General features: G+C 39.3%; 1 long non-coding RNA gene across 1 annotated transcript in view; it reads left to right on the forward strand.

Annotated features, from left to right (window-relative positions):
- The window catches only part of LOC119494137, a 100,479-nt gene extending 83,256 nt beyond the window's left edge, over positions 1-17,223 (forward strand). The window contains exons 3-4 of the long non-coding RNA XR_005208133.1: positions 15,308-15,381; positions 16,938-17,223. This is a non-coding gene — a long non-coding RNA (uncharacterized LOC119494137). The remainder of the gene's footprint in view (positions 1-15,307; positions 15,382-16,937) is intronic.

Genomic DNA, 17,223 nt, shown 5'->3' on the forward strand with positions numbered 1-17,223 from the left:
CCGTGTTTTATGACTGACCTGACCTGGACACCGCTTCATTGATGTAGCTCATGCCGGTTATGTATGCGCGTCCCCTGGGAAAGAAAACAATTAGCCAAATTAGAAGGCAAAATCTGGTGAGGGCAAAGGTCGAAAGGGGAGCCACTGCTGTTTTCCGTGCCGGTTGTAAAACAAACAGCTCAGCAGCGGTGTTATTTCTAGAAGACTAAAGTGGAAACCTATTACTTTGGCTGTTATCCTACAAGCTATCTCGCTTTATTTCTTGCTTGTCAAAGACCTACACAAGTACATACATGAATATATACAAAAGCGCAAAAGTGCCCATATTTCGTTTGTAACACACACAGTTTAATATATTTTTTCACAGGGCATTTCACATGATTTCCATAATGTATTCAATCTCAAACTCTTTGAAGTCATCATCACTTTTCATTTCCCCTCAAACAAGCTGAAGTAGCAATTTACCTTGTGTCTTTATTTAATAGGCTGCAGAGTGAGTGGTTGAAGTCGGCGCGTTTGTCTTCAGCAAGAAAATGAATTTGCAATTTGTAATGAGGCCCGCTTCCATCCAAATAGTTATTCATGAAATTAGCTGTTTGGCAGTGCGCGTGGATGTGACTGCTAAAATTCACACGGCGGTTTGCAAGCTGTCATTGTGCTGCTGTTGTTGTTTTTTCTCGTTGGTATGATAATGCTACTTGTCAATTCCTATTAACGGGGAATTAAGCAGCTGCTTGTTGAGAGTTGAGGAGGAGTTGTGAAGGTATTTATTATGAGTTAAAAGAGGCTGATTATTAAATAGTCTCCATATGTGATCATTAATTATCTGTAGTTTAAACCATATGTAGGATGTATGTTGGGGCGTACGGTGGACTCTTTAGGCCCGGAGGCAAAGAGATGTGATCCTTGTACTCATGCAGTATTCAGCTCTATAGGTTTTTCACAGTGCCTTGTAATGCTTATACTGGCCTGAGGTTTCTATGAATATTGCACTGTACCATGCTCTATGATTGATAAACTCCATGTTGTGTGCAGTGTATCGCATTACTTCATGAATTAGAGATGAAGGTTATGGCAGAGGAATACCTCACATTCAATGTGGTTCAGATTCACGGATCACTTTTTTTTTTCTCTGTTACTCATTCTGGGTAAACTCTGGGTATTGTCGATACTGAGCATCGATCAAGATGCAGCGCTACGGGTGTAATGATCCATCGATCTGGATCGATGTATCGATTCATTGATCAGCAATCTTTTTATCATTGATGCAAAGTGAAAACATCGATCTTTAAGATCCGACTTTATATTGAAATTCACATTTTACCATTTCTGTCCAAGCACACCTCCTTCCTAAACATTCAAACAGTGCTAGTGGGGTTTAGGGTTCGACCGATATGTTTATTTTCACGTTCAATATGATACCGATTATTAGTAATCGAGGAGATCGATAACTGATATTTTGAACCAATACACGTTTGCAGTAAAAATGAAAATCTTGGTGTCAAAAATGGGAATAACACAAACTCCAACACAAAACGTCATTGAAATGCCTTAAAGTTTGAAGTATTTGTACTTTTTTGCTGTTGTTCTTCCCGTGCTGACATTTTCTTTGCATGTATTGCAGACTGCCTTCCCTGGTGTTGGTTGAGTGTAATACTCCCATACTGCACTTTTAACCCTTTTCTTTAGTTTATCCATCTGCAATGAGGGTTTAGAGAAATGTCACATGCTTAATGTGTAATTATGCTTCATTTATTACAGTAAAACAGCTTTGGAAAGCCTGTAGTTGTTTTCAGTTATTCAAAATGTTATATATTAACAACACACAGAGCATGTGTGTGTGTGTGATGGTGAGTAGCAGTAGCGTTATAGCTGTGAACGTAGCAGTGCAGTGTGTGTAAGTTACAGTTTATTTGTCGGTGAATAAATGCTACAACTTCTCAAGACCGGAGCCAAGTTCCCGTGTCTTGTTTGCTACCTGCTGGTTAAAGTGAAGGAGGTTAGCCCTGAAGTTAGAAACAACAACGGCCCAGGCTCACTTAAGGTGGACTGACCTTTAAGGTGGACCAGCAGTTCTTATTTCAGTGACAAGCTGCTCACCAGCTTTGACCAGCAACAACAGGAGGTCTATTTTTATTCTTTTTATTAAAAAGAATAGATTTTCATTTAAATGTCTGGAAGAGCCCAGTAATAAAATTGTCAAATCATATTTTAGTTGCTTTTTGTGAGTTGATATAAATATAACTGATTGTGTTAAATGGGCACATGATATCGTCTCATATGAATCGCAGGCTCCTGAATTGAATCGAATCAAAATCGTATTGTGGCAGATTTTGTGATATCAGCGAATATCGTATCGTTGTCAAAAGAATCAATATAATATTGTATTGTGATGGAACTTGTGCCCATACAGTACCAGTATCATTTTTTCAGTTAAAAAAATATTACGGCTGTCAATCGATACCTTAAAGGGAGATTTGTCAAATATTTAATACTCTTATCAACATGGGAGTGGATATATGCTTGCTTTATTAAAATGTATGTATATATTTATTACTTTAAATCAATTAACAACACAAAACAATGAAAAATATTGTCCAGAAACCCTCACAGGTGCTGCAGTTGGGCATAGAAAATATGCTCAAATCATAACATGGCAAACTCAAGCCCAACAGGCAACAACAGCTGCAGGGTCCCCTTTGAAAATGACCAAGACCGTCTTTCCTTGCCAAAATTTAACATAAGTTATTTAGCCTCCTCAGCGACAAGTTAGTATGACATGGTTCCTTAGGTTTTTCTGGTTTCATATGATGCCAGTATCTTCACTCATGCATTAATGTGTTAAAGAAATTAGTGGCGTTAAAAATTAATGCATTTGCTTTAACATGTTATCATCGCATTAACTCAGCCTTAAAAAGTGGAAAGAAGGAACACAGGTCATTGCATTAAACATTAGTTATATCATTCTGTATTTAATTTTGCATAAATTTGCCACGTTGTGATATCTGTATTGGAAGTACATTCTTATTATTATTCAGCCATATCCAACAGCTCTAGATATAGTTTATTACAGCATTTGTAGTCTTATAGAAATACTGAGTGACTTTTAAGTGGCTCTATAAATGAAGCTGTTGCTTCTGATCACACAAGATTCATTTCTTATATTTTCACTTCTCTAATATGAAGAAAAGATCTTTTAATCAATAATCTCTGTGATAGTAACATTTAGCATGTAAATTTCACCAGCAGCACTACGTTTTACTGATAGTTTAAGTTGCGCACATCATCCTAAATACTCTAAACTAATACAGCCTCTAAATAAATGACCCGTCAACGAACGGCACAATAGACGTCGTGTCATGATTTCAACTTTACTCTCTTTACTGCGATGCTCTCATAAGCTGTCATTGTAAACCCTCTCACATAATGCGCTGCAAGCATTATAAATAATAAGGCAATCTGCTGTAGGTGTCATCCCCTCCTGCTTTAATAAATAACTGCTCCAACTACTGAGCTCAGAGAAATCACTGCAATACAACACGCTTTACTGTTTGTCTTTTCACAAAGAAGATCTTTTTCAACTTTTCCCACAAGATTTTATAAATCAGAACCATGTGCACGCACGGCTTTATATAAATCTGATGAAAAGAATGTCTGTGCATATTTCTGTTTTGTGCGTACCAATAGTTTGATTTGTGAATCTACACAGTTTTATACATCCGGCCCCTGATGTGTACAGCAGATTTAATCAGATGAGTGTACATGCGGGTTGAATCATAGTGACGTACTAAGAAGGTCCAACGGCCACATGCAAAATAGTCTTGGATTGCACGGCCTCTTCACAGTAATGATTTTTTGCCATTTTGATTATTGGATGTCATGTCAAGTTCAGTCACAGTGAAAGCTGCAGAGATGGGACACTGCTTTTAGATTAATGAGAATACTTCACCCAAAAACATCTAAATGAAAACTGGATGTTTTTAAACCAACAACAGAACAAGTTCATAACATTTGCAGGGTTTTCTTTTCACCTTCACCTGAGATGCTTGATAGAAGTGCTGATAAAGTGGAGGTACAATCAAAGCTGATTGAGATAATTATGTAATAGCCATTAGCTTAGGTGAAAATTGGTCTCATTATGCTGTTGAGAAATTGAAAGAAGGTTGGTGACTGCGCCGGGTAAAAATAAATGTTACATGAGAAAATCACTGTCATTTTTTTTATAAACGTGAAACTAGACTTTAACCAGAAGGTGTTATCATGTATTCAGTTGTGCGTGTGTGCGTGTGCGTGTGTGTGTACTGACCCATCAGCCTAATATTTTTTGTGCTCATTATCTCACACCTGGGAGAAGATTATGTGTTTGATCTAGGGATGCTAACACACGCGCAAGTCAGAGGTTGCAAAGTGAGGGCCGGTGCGCGCCGGCTGAGGTGGGATCCCGGCCCAACGGGGTCGGGTGCAATCACTTGACCATCTCGCCTGCACCGTCGGGGAGGTGAAGCGTGAGGACCCGAAAGATGGTGACGAGAGGTTAACGTTGCGCTGCTGTAAAGTGGTATCTGTACCGTTGTATTGGAGCCGTTTTGCGAGTACGAGTACATGAGCACAGTATAGGACCCGATACCCGATCCTGGTATCTGTATCGGTGTATCCCTAGTTTGGTCTTGTGTGTGTGCTCCTCTTAACCTGCTGGAAGGAGCCGCAATTGATCAACAACTGCTTCATTCAGATTTGTACGCCTAGGAAAGCTACAAACTTCGGTGCAGTAGTATTCCTGATCTATTTTCCCATCAACACTGATGCATATGATCGTGTCTCAGTGGGGCAGTGCTTAGTGTGTGTGTGTGTGTGTGTGTAGCGAGTATGTGCGAGGGAGAGACTGTGGCTGCGATAATGGCAGACAGGTGTTGGCGATCGGAGCGGAGGGAAAGGTTAGCAGTGAAGTTGTCTAGTGGCAGTAAATGTAAAGTGTACGTTACAGTTTGCATGAATAAACACTGCAAACATCACTCCTCCATGCCAAGACATTTCCGTGACTTGCTTCCCAGCTGCTTGGCAAAAGTGAAGGGAGAATCTGAGAGCCGGAGAGCAGCACACTCTTCTCCGATTGGTCAGTTTCAGTTGACTCTGCCACCGGTTCTGCCTCTCGGTTTGTTTACGTTTGTTAAATGGCGAGGGAAAGAGACGTACGTTTGCAGAATATGCATCGATTTATACGTCTATTTTCTCCAAAATAATCAAAGGTATGGCAATTTAATTGAATGTGCACTTACTTCTCCGTACATTTGAATGTTTTGGTGTAATTTATTATCACGTTGCAGAATCTCCTCCGCTCTCTGTGTTGAGGCTGAGCGCCTCGACCTCCAACTATTCTTGTTTCTGCAACGTTAAGTGCAATAAAACCTTTGCAAGTAAAAAGCCAATATGATATACCTCTTCAACAATCATTAACATGTAAAAGAGCGATATTTCAATCTGCTCTGTCGGCAGTCTCTCATCTCACCGCCACTATGCTTTACACAAGCACAGCTCGCTAGCTAGTCACAAGTAGCATAAAAGGTAAGCTGTTTTATTTTATACTTTTCATGCATAAATTGGTGCCTTTGCCAGGGATAAAAATCATGACTAGCATGCATCAAATTGCATCCATTTCTTCTCACCAGCACCCATGAAAATGTAGTGAAATATATTTATTCAGTGGCTTTTTATTGGGCATCAACCTCGTGTTTATGAGCATATTGTCTATGTGTATTCCATGTGGTCATTGGAAGTCTCATATTGTAATTGGGTTAATTTCCCAGAACACCGTTCTGTTTACTTCCCCGTATGGTGTGTGATTCCCTGCTGATTTGTTCATCTCAAATTCACATTGATGTTGTTACTCAGAGAAATATGACCAAGGGAAATCAGTGCCGAGTCCCAGTTAAACGCAGGAAACCACAGCATTTTGTTTGATCTGCGCTCGGATCTATTTCCCTACTGTGTGAGATACAAGTATGAAAATCTACAGGGGGCTGTATGGACTTCCCTGTCTAGATTTGTTATTTTCACCGAGGGTCATAAGATGTAAATACTTTGGCATCACTATCTCAAGAATTGCATCCACTCTTAATGATGAGGAAAGGTAATCTGATCCCTATGCATTACTACGACTACAACCGTCCTGCGATACATTACGCAAATAGCGTGCGGTTATTCAGCTCCATGGGAAATGTGCCTCCGTGTCCTCAGGGGGAGCGAGAGTGAATGGGAAGATTCAGGATCCGCTCGGCTGGAGAGGGATTACATCCCACAGAGTCTCGTGGGGAGAAAGACACAGATGCTGCATTGATCCTGCTGATAAACTCTGAATGGCTGGAAGCTTGAGTAAGTGTCAGATTTCCCAAACGGAAACGCCAAGACAGCCCAGAATGAAGTTTGGAGGAGTGTATGGAAGATTTGCAATCTCGCAATATGTGTAATTAGCAGAACTAATGTGTGCTATTTGCCAATAATTTCCATAATTTTCCACTTGCAATCTAATTGATGGAAACATGTACTTAATGAGAGACAGACCTAAATAATTTCCTCTTTTGGTTCACTCTCACCGCTCTCATAATGTTGTTTTTGGCTACATGGGGCAGTTGCTTCCAGGGAAAAAGCTCTAAAAAGAACCAGGCACCAAACAGCAGACAAACAGTTATTTACAGATATTTTTCTCAGGAGTTGGTGGAGACCAAAAACAGAGCTAAAAGAGAGTAAATATCGGACTTACATTCATCATGTGGACACAAATATGACTTTAAATTAACAATAATGTTACTCCGTCACTGCTAGATGTGTAAATAGTAATATTTCAGTTCTGCATATCAATTTAAAAGGTGACAATATGTCAGTGTTGTGTTAACAGCTTGTTTCTGGCCCTAAATAGCCAAAAAGTACACTAATGTAGGTTTAAAGGTTATCAATAGAGCTAAACTGTTTAGTCTATTCATCAATTATTTGATTGACAGGAAATTGATAATGTGAATCATACTCTGGTTTCAGTTCTTTAAATGTGTTTTATATTATAGTAATTTAATATTTTGTGGTTTTGGATTGTTGGTTGGACAAAACATGCAGGGTGATGTTAAACTCTGGGAAATTATGACGAGCATTTTTCACTATGGCACATATTTAATACACCAAATTATTATTAGGTTAATCAAGAAAATATATGTCGGATTAATCAGAAATGTGTCGGGTTATTTGACAATTTCATGGTTATATTACAGATTTGTTTCTATTTATTTATATGATTATTTATTTTTAATAATGTCCTATTTATTTATTTATTTATTTACTATTGACCACTTTTGATCTCCATACAGTAGGTTAAAAGCAGCATATCCTCTCGAGATAAGCTGGACCCAGCAAACATTGGCATTTTTCCTTGATAAATGGCTCAAGTGGTTAATTAGGTGTTGATACCTATCAATTAATCGATTCATTGTCTCAGCACTAATCAATTTAAAACGATGGAGATTTTATCTTTAATTCTATTTAGGCTTTAATAATGATCAACATTAATTTCAGCCAGAGTTAATCGCACCGTAAATTGTTTTTATATCAGCACTTGCCTTGAAGCAGCACTACAAAAGACAGAAGCCACCTAAAGGACACAGTGAGGGACCTTCACAGTGGGCACCGAGCGGAACGAGACCCTCCTGATCGCACAAGAGAGGACCCTTTATGGACAAGACAGAATGCTGCACAGCAGAGGAAACAAAACGATCTCACCCTTACTACTCTCTGATTTGCGCAGCGTGAAATGACTGTGCTGTTTGTAGGAACAGGAGCGGTGGCCACCCATCAGGTAGTGACTGTGGAGAGGGGTTCAAGAGGCCCTCGTGAATTAAGGGTACATTCATAGAGTCTCCGGGGGAGGTCCGCTGATCGCCTGCAGCACTACTAATTGATTTAGTGCAAGGTCGGAGCCTGAGTGACAGAGGGTGAAGGGAGGAATTTCCTGTTTCTGCATCTATAATTCAGTGGCTTCCTGTGTGTGTGGGAGAGAGTGAATGAGTGTGCTTGTATGGAAAAATGGAGTATACACAGTTATTAATTCACATCCGAAATATAAATATCTACTTCATACTGTACAGTATATACTGTATACAATCTGAGACGTAAAACTGGATGTTATTTAACTTTACCGATTATGTGGGTATCGTTACAATATTTTTATTATACATAAATTAAATATCAATGTTGAATTTAGGTTTTAAGTTTGCATTTGAACCATAGACTGTATGTATAAGAAGTGGACGTAGTCATCGTGATGTCACCCATTGGTTTGTGGACTGCTGTTTTGAAGCCTCGAGTTTGGCCTTTTGGCAGTCATCTTGTTTTTTGGCCATCGCCATCTTGGTTCTTTGCAACCAGAAGTGACACGAGAGGGTGGAGCTACGTCCAACCGAATGCTGAACAAGACATTTTTAGGCGACCAAAAAAGTTATAATTAACTTTCATGAAGTGAAAACACTGTGAAAGGGTTACAGTTGTAAGATGAAGACACAGACAACACCCAGACCAGACAATCTTGTGGTAGTGACCTGTCAATCACAAAGTAGCAACGCCCTAAAGCATCCCCTGCTTTATGGTCTATTTGACTCTAAATGGGACCATAATTTACTAAATGAACATCATATAGTATTGAAGAAGACTTGAAACTAGCGATTGAGACCATAAACTCATGTTTACAATGTTTACTGAGGTAATAAATCAAGTGAGAAGTAGGCTCATTTTCTCATAGACTTCTATACAATCAGACTTCTTTTTGCAACCAGAGGAGTCGCCCCCTGCTGGCTGTTAGGAAGAATGCAAGTTTAAGGCACTTCAGCATTGGCTTCACTTTTAAGACCCGGAAGTTGCACAATGATTCGAATAACTACTTGTGGGGAAGCTTTATATTTCAATTAATCCATTACTTTTTTGCTTTTTCACCATTTAGTCAATAGCCTGCTTTTAGCTCGCTATTGTTTTACTATTTATCCATTACTTTTAGCTATTTCAATGGTTTATTACTTTCACCTCATCATTTGAACAGTTTTGCTGTCTATTTCCACCATTTATCCACTACTTAGCTTTTTTACCATTTATACGGTGCTTTTAGCTATCTTTTATCTTTTGTGACGTGAGCCAATTAAACAAGTGAAGTGCTAGTATTTTGTTCTCCTGGATTTTGAAATCTGGGATGTGCTATCCTATCACATTTTTTATGCTTTGGACTACTCTGCAGTCTTTCCACGTACCCCATGGCAAATGGGGTAACCCCTGAGGTATGAGTCCCCCATGGTTGGAGATCGCTGCTGTAAATGTTAATATGTTGGCCTGTACATTGCTTACTCATCCATAATGGGTGGGTGGTGCTGTGTTTATGAGTGCTGGTCTGGTAACTGGGGCTGTGTTAAGGTATGCAAGCTGTCCAAACCAGCCGTCTGCCAACGCACCCCGCTGCGCTGTCCCTTTGAAGGTCTGGTGGATTTCCCTCTGGTGTCTGAAGACTCTTCAACCAGCCACACAAACAGACCGCCAGCTTCATGAGAGAGGGCCTTTGTTTTTGTTCTCCTTCTCTACAATGCTCGAGCCGTCCCATCACAATTGAACAAACACCGCAGTGTTGCAAAAATCTGTGATTCAATTCTTGCGGTTTTTGCAGATGAAGATGGACCATCATCTGAGACGTGGAGCGAGGCTATTTTCATTCGAGACAGTTTAATAGCTAAAAAGTCTTTTTCACAAATCCCAGAAGCAATTAAGTTTTGAGCAGAAATTACTCATATGAACCTAAAACCCATTTCAGAGTGCATATTAGAGTTCTTTTTTGTAAAGACGGAAAGTGGTCCCTCTTTTACTTAGTATGTGAGACAATTTCATTTCGAGAGCATCTTGCTCGAGGCCACAATGACCCTTAACTCCCGACTATTTGAAATAACCCCAAGTCACCGTTTTCATAACTTGTGGAGAGGAAAGAAGAAGAGACCGAGCAGTTTATTTGCTCTCTGAAACAGAGAAGGTGTATTCTATATCAACATGCAAAACTTCCACAGAGAAAAATAGAGAGACTGGATTTCAAACAGCCCGAAGCAACCTGAGCATCTCTCACTCAACCCCACAAAGTATCGCCCCTCCCTCATTCACTAAAAAAAAAATACTTCCCATCACATTAAAGAGAAACATCTGTCACTTCAGGGGCCTTCATCCCATGTCACACTAAACAGGTTTATGTTAACAAAATGCTAAATGTCTCCCGAGGATCCACGGCAGAATTACGGTGTTGGGTATGGGATTTGTTGGGTGGATCCCGACCACAGAGGTTCAGGCCTTAATCACATTTCCAGCTTGTGCTTGGATCCAACTTTCCGTCCTGGTGGATTTTGCTCCTCTTAAAGCTCAAATCGTGAAACTTTTTTGGAACAGCTCAGACAACGGGGGCCTTCAGAGGCCCATCCATCTGGGGAACAAGACATTCACTGCGTCATAGTACAGACAGAAGCACCTGATTCATCAATTTATCTGGGTTGGACTTATCTGTGGAGGATTGTGTGCGTATAAAACTAAATTCTAGAGTCAACTGGGAAATTCTGGGTAGTTTCGTGGCACACGTGGCGTTCTTGCTGTGTGCTGTGAAAGCGATCCCATTTAAATGTTTTATCTGTTCATCTCATGAGTTAGATGTAATAGGGAGCCAGAGCTAGATAATATGCTTATTGTTTGTTCCAGCCACGACGTTGCTTAGTAATTAGATGATGTCCTGAGGTGATATTGATGACTAACAATATCTTAACAAACTAACAAACTAAATGTTTTGCTAGAACTAACGGTTATTTTCATTGTTGATTAATCTGTTGATTATTTTCTCAATTAATCGATTAGTTGTTTGGTTTATAAAATATCAGAAAATGGTGAAAAATGTTGATCAGTGTTTCTCCTCAAATGTCTTGTATTATCCACAACTCAAAGATATTTAGTTTACTGTCATAGTGGAGTAAAGAAACCAGAAAATATTCACATTTAAGAAGCTGGAATCAGAGAATTTATTTTCTTAAAAATACTCACATGGATTAATTGATTATCAAAATAGTTGCCAATCAGTTTAATAGTTGATTACTAGGGCTGTCAATCGATTGAAATATAATAAATATAATATCGTGATTAATCGCACGATTGGCCATAGTTAATCGCAAATTAATCACACATTTTTATCTGTTCAAAATGTACCTTTAAAGGGAGATTTGTCAGTGTATTTAATATTCTTATCAACAAGGGAGTCCTATTGAATACTAATTGATTAATCATTGCAGCTCTAGTCTTATTAATCATTTGCATCCTTCAGAAATCACAAATGTGAATATAACACTACATGTATGAAGAAACTGCTCACTGGGTTCTCTCACCCTGGAAGCATAATGAAGGGGCCTTGTGAAACCAAGGCTCCTATGTGGTCTTTTTTATGTGTAATCAATGGAAATTGTGAGGAACTCAAATAACTACACAAAGCATTAGGCATGGGCTTCCTTTCCCCCCCCACATGCTGGTCAAAGTGTGTCCTGAGGGTGTATGGTGATGACTGGGGGGACGGAGGGGGCTCACTTTCACACGCAGGCCATTTCATTTGGGACGGAGCAGTGAAATTTGCAGATGGAAGGATCATTTTCTTTTGAATTCAAGTATGGAGGCCATAAATCTTGAAAGGGGGCCACTTCACAGAGGCTCCCGCCACCTCCAGGCATTTTCATCAGAGATTGATTGGAAGACATAATTCTCACGGGGCCCACAAAAGGGGACAATGTAGTGATCAATATGTGAAAGCCAAAAGCATTACATTTCCAGTCGTTACATTCTGGTCAATGTATGTACAGATATATACAGATTCTGATCTAATGTCCATGACCCTCCAACTACAGATGAAATGATTAGACGATTAATTGATTAGTAAATGGACTGAAAAATGATTTATCAATACTTATTCAGGCTGTTCTCATCCACCGTTCATAGCTATACCTACGGAAAGTAATGTGCTGTAAGTTGTGTTTGTATCCCCCAAAATCAATTTGAATGTAATCAAGTTAATCGCAAACCAGGAAGTATAAACAAACACCGTATAGGGAGGAGGTCGCGGTGGATCAAACAACACCAGACTTTTGCCCAGCGTTCATACCCCGTGTAAAACCAGAAGTCAATGTTGATTTATTTGTCACGTAACTTCTGTACTTAAGTTCAGCACTTCTTGAGTTATTTTAAACCAAACCATGACCTTTTCCTAAACCTAACAAAGTAGTTTTGTTATGTGAACCTAACCAAGTTGATTGCTGTGAAAACGGATGTTTATTTTGAAAAGACTGTTTTCATGTAATGAGTGGAAATTGACACGCATTGCTGGACATTTGTAGGAAAACGCATGAAAAAATGAGGACTAACTTTTCTTAAGATACCATGCGAACCGTTGAGGATACGTTGACTTATTATAATTGCTTATATTGCGATTATAATACGATCATTTATTTTATTTTTCTAGGAAAAATGCCAAACATTTAATATTTCCAGTTTCTCAAATGTGGTGATTTTCTGTTTTTTTATGGTAGTAAACTGAACATATTTTGGTTTTGGACTGTTAGTTGAACAAAACTATTTAAATATGTCACCTTAGCCTCATATTTTTCACAATTTTCTGACATTTTATAGACTCTATTGATAGTCCTGCAGTTTACTGTAGAGCCTTTAGCAACATCTACTTGACTTGCTAATGAACAATACATCACCATCACCATCACAGTACTGTACAGTGTATAATCTAATACATATTGAAGTTAACGTACTGGTCCAATGTTTTGTGTCTAATCTCAGTTTATCTTAACGATTAAACTAATTGATTAATCAAGAAAATAACTGGTGGATTAATCAATAATGAAAATAATTAGTTGTTAGTTGCAACCTTAATTCAGCAAAATGTTTTTGAAACTTCCCTTTTGATTTTGCTGAATGATGTTGCCCAATTCTTTTTAATCTTAAAAAGTGGCTTTGAAATATAAATAATTGGTTTTAATATTTCTGTGTCCACTGGTGAATGCAGCAGCGTTCATCTCATAAAACTAAATGAAAAAGCGGGCTGAATAACAGAATAGTCTCATCTCATCTGTGTCTTTTTTGTATGAAGAGATTCCTGTTGTAATTAGTCCATGAATGTGACCTTTTGCATGATGAACAGTCCATCAACCGGCAGCCCACAGAGTGTGAGAGCAGCTCTTGATATTGAAAAGTGTCTTATCTAGCAAAGCTATCTTGCTAGCATGCTTATGATTCTGACTAGCAAGAATAAGCTTCACATAATTGGATGGAGTCGCATCTACAGCGTCCCGGTCTTTGAAATGCCACAGCCAGAAGAAAGCATTAGCCTCATCCTGCAAGGATGTGTTGAATGTCCTGCAAGAGATGTGAAAATGAGATAGTGAGAGATAAAGCTGAATAGCGAAAGTGTTTCAAATGCCTCATTTGCACTACATGAGTCAGACCATGTTTGGTCTCAGTGGGAATGTGTGGCTTGACCTTAGACAAAGAATTCATCTAGGCATTCGCAGTTGATCACAGTTGACCTCTTTCACATACCGCACAATGGTCTTATTTTAATTGTTCAAGCCTCAGACTGGAGGTATGCGAAAGTTTAATATCCACGACGTCCTGGAGGTCTCAAACCACCGATGAGGGAAATTTAATTCAGACACAAAATACTTAAAACTAATCAGCTCAGTAGTTCCAGAGTCGACAGTGATGTTTGCTCACCTGTCCGGCAATCTTTGTACACTTTTCTGTTTGCCACATTAGCGGTTCTGTATAATATACCTGTATTCACCCTCTGTCTGAAACGCTCTGTTTTAGGACCCGTCTCTTTAAGGGATGGAGCTCTATGTTTCCAAAGTCGATGATTAATCGTGTTGAATTATCATGTTCTCAATATTGACCAAAATAATCGGGATTATGATTTTAGCCCTACTAAAAACACACAAATCCCTAATCTTTCAAAGTTTTTCTGTTCTTGCTTAAGACCTCCGTCAGACTCTCAGAAATGAAGCAACTAATCGTGTCACTATAGAAACCTTTTCTTTTGTTTTTAAAGGCCGTGTTAAAACAAAAGAGAGAATCAGTCCAAAACAACAGCTATCAAAAATAGCGCATTTCTCTCGAATCCTCCGTCACAAACCTGGTGTTAGTGTTACTGTAGATCCTGTTGTAACACGTGTGATGCTAAAGCCTGTTTGGATGATTCACAGCTCAATTCTTCATGTTCCGTTTCACTGGCTCAGGTCACCTGCAAGATTTATATGACGCCATTGAGGTCTTAAACATTTCTCCCTGAAGATGAATGTGATGTTATTGGGCAGCTCGCAATGTTTCTGTTCGGTACTGTTGACAATTTGTACCAATTTGATTTCCTCAGAGGAAATGGTTTCAGCAGAACTGAACCACAGAAATCTGAAGCATTGATCAAAACCAGCAGGTCACTCAGCAGCCATGTTTGTGTTCCCAAATTGTATTTCTCTCTCGTGTTTATTTTTATGCAGGGTGAGCTAAAGTGCAATAACCTTACTTCAGATGGGCTGATTTCACATGAAGCAGTCGTTCATCACCGTAGTTGTGGAGTAGCCCTCCAAGGTAGCATGGTATGCGTTGTGGTAACCGATCTGGACAGCGCTAATGTAGGTTGGAGATTGTTTCCATATGGGAGCCTGTTTTCAAGCAGTCAGTTAGCCTCGGTCTAAAAACCAGCTTCCATTTCTTAGTTTGCCCACCTCGAGCATGCAATGTGAAATAGTTAAGACAAGTTTCACACTAGCAGTCATAACAACACAGTCCACCTTTCACCTTGACGGATAAATCAGCATCAGGCTGCTGGAATCTCTTCAGTCCAACGGTTCAGTATGTTGGGATGAAACTAGCTGACTCTTTAATTCTATCACCGGTTAGAATCATTTAGAATAAATTATGATAAAACATGAAGCCTATTAATTTGACGACAGCTTTTCAAAAACATGAGGACTTTCAGAAAGCAACCGACAAAATTCAAGGAGACGGGGACATTTAAATTGTAAAAATAATTTGAAATGGAATCTAATAGAGGAAGATGGGATTACAAACATCCTGATAAAATTTGATTAAAATGTATTGAGTTGAAACAATTAATTAACAGAAAATGATTTTTGGTCAAGTATTAATTAAAAACTGCTCTCTTTTTAAAACTTCTTTAATGTGAACATTTGCTCTTTTTCTCTGTTTTGTGTAAAAATAGGTTTTGGACTGTTGATCGGAAAAAACAAGACGACAAATGAAAACATCATCTTGGGCTCTGGGAGATTGTTACAGGTATGTTTGACTATTTTCTGACATTTTATAGATTAAACGTTAAAACAATTATAGAAAAAGGTTGATACTCAGCCGTTACAAAAAGCAGCGACGTAGGTTACCAAAGTAAGCTAATCGAAGCTAATCAATAAGGTTATAAATAATGTGAATGCCAGCGCTAGCTGAGTCAAAGTTATGTTGTGCTAAGTTTGAAAGTAACTGAAAGAGTTAGTTTGGATTTTTTGAAGTGGAGTTGTATGTTATCCTGCATTCTGCGAGGTAAAGTTACTGTTTTTCTAAATGAAGTCTTGTGGCTTTGAAGAGAGCGATATAATGGCCTCAGTTCCCCGTTGGACAGGGCTGTCTGACGGCGAGGTAAAGCGGCTGCAGGAGCAACAGAAAGCAGTATTTTAGCCACCTAAAAATAAATAAACATCAGTTTAAATGAACGCAATATTTAGAATATTTTCACCGCTTTACCTCGCCATCAGACAGTCCTTTCCGACGGGGAAGTGAAGCCGTTGTATCACTGTCTTCAAAGCCACCATACCAGACTCCATTCACAAAAACAGTCATTTTACCTCGCAGAACACAGGAGTTGCTGGTCTACCGCTGCATCGATCGGTTAGTTTGTTTATTCTTGTGTGACTTTCGGATCCAAACTAACGTGGCGTCCACATAGCAGTACATCGCTTAGCTTCCATGCCTGCTTCTCCAAACTGGGAGCGTGCCGACCGCCATCTAAGTTACTGTGTGTAACGTTAATACACTGACTATAAAGATGTATACATACTGTACATGTAGCAGCGTCATCATGCAGAAACCTACGTCAGGCCATGTGGGAAAAAATAGCATTTTGACTCTAAAACTTTGACCTTCATTTTAATGTTAAAATTTCAATACATAAGGAACACTGCTGGGAAGCTAAAGAATGATATAAAAAACAAAAATAATGGACCCGCCCTTTAATATTAATGTTAGTTGCAGCCCTGAAATCTACAGTATATCTTTACCCATGAAGTCAGCTGTAACAAGATCACATTCTGCTAGCCTGATGTTATTATTTGAGTTATTCCACATCTTACAGGCCCTGACTGAAAAGTCCCAATCATATTTTATTCAACGTATAGATTTTAAGAGCAAAACTGTAAGAGCATCTCAGCCTGAGAGGTTTAAAAATACGTTGATAAGGCAATGTGGCTTACAAGTTATAGGTAAAACTGCATATACCCTGCATTAACAGTAACATGTTGGAAAAATCCTTCATCTCTTTAAATAGAGTCAAGTACTCTCCCTCCTCCGATCTGCATAATATGACAATGACAGTAATATGCCACTGTTAGATCATTGTAGTCTTTGAAATGTATATGAAGTGTTTTGTACTTGGTTTGTCAGAATAAAGGACTCTTTCTCTGCATAGTAATTAATGCCCCCCCCCTCCAACCTCACTTCCCTTTTTCCTTTCCTCAAACACTTGCCTCACTTCCCACCCCCTCAGTCCTTAAATGAGCCTTCTATGTAGCCCACTTCTCTCAGGGCGGACTCTTTGACCTCTCCGCTTTCCCTACTTGAAACAGGCCGTGCTGTGGAGGCCTATATGTGTGTGTGACTGCCTGGGCTCGACCCCCGCGGTGAGCTGCCACGTTCCAAAGTTACAGAGCTCCTGCAGCGATTCTGGCGCGACTTCAGAGGATGACAGGCGACGGTGGGGGAGCTTCAACTGGAGGATGTGTCCAGAGGTCCCGCCTCCCGCCATGCCGGGTCCCCAGGTGTGCATCCTTTCATGGACATCATGTGTTCTTTTTTTTTTTTCATATTTTTCTTTTGTGCATTCTGGGTGAATTAGCATGTGATGCAAGTGCA

Source organism: Sebastes umbrosus, chromosome 9 (genome assembly GCF_015220745.1).
Source record: "Sebastes umbrosus isolate fSebUmb1 chromosome 9, fSebUmb1.pri, whole genome shotgun sequence".
NCBI lineage: Eukaryota > Metazoa > Chordata > Actinopteri > Perciformes > Sebastidae > Sebastes > Sebastes umbrosus.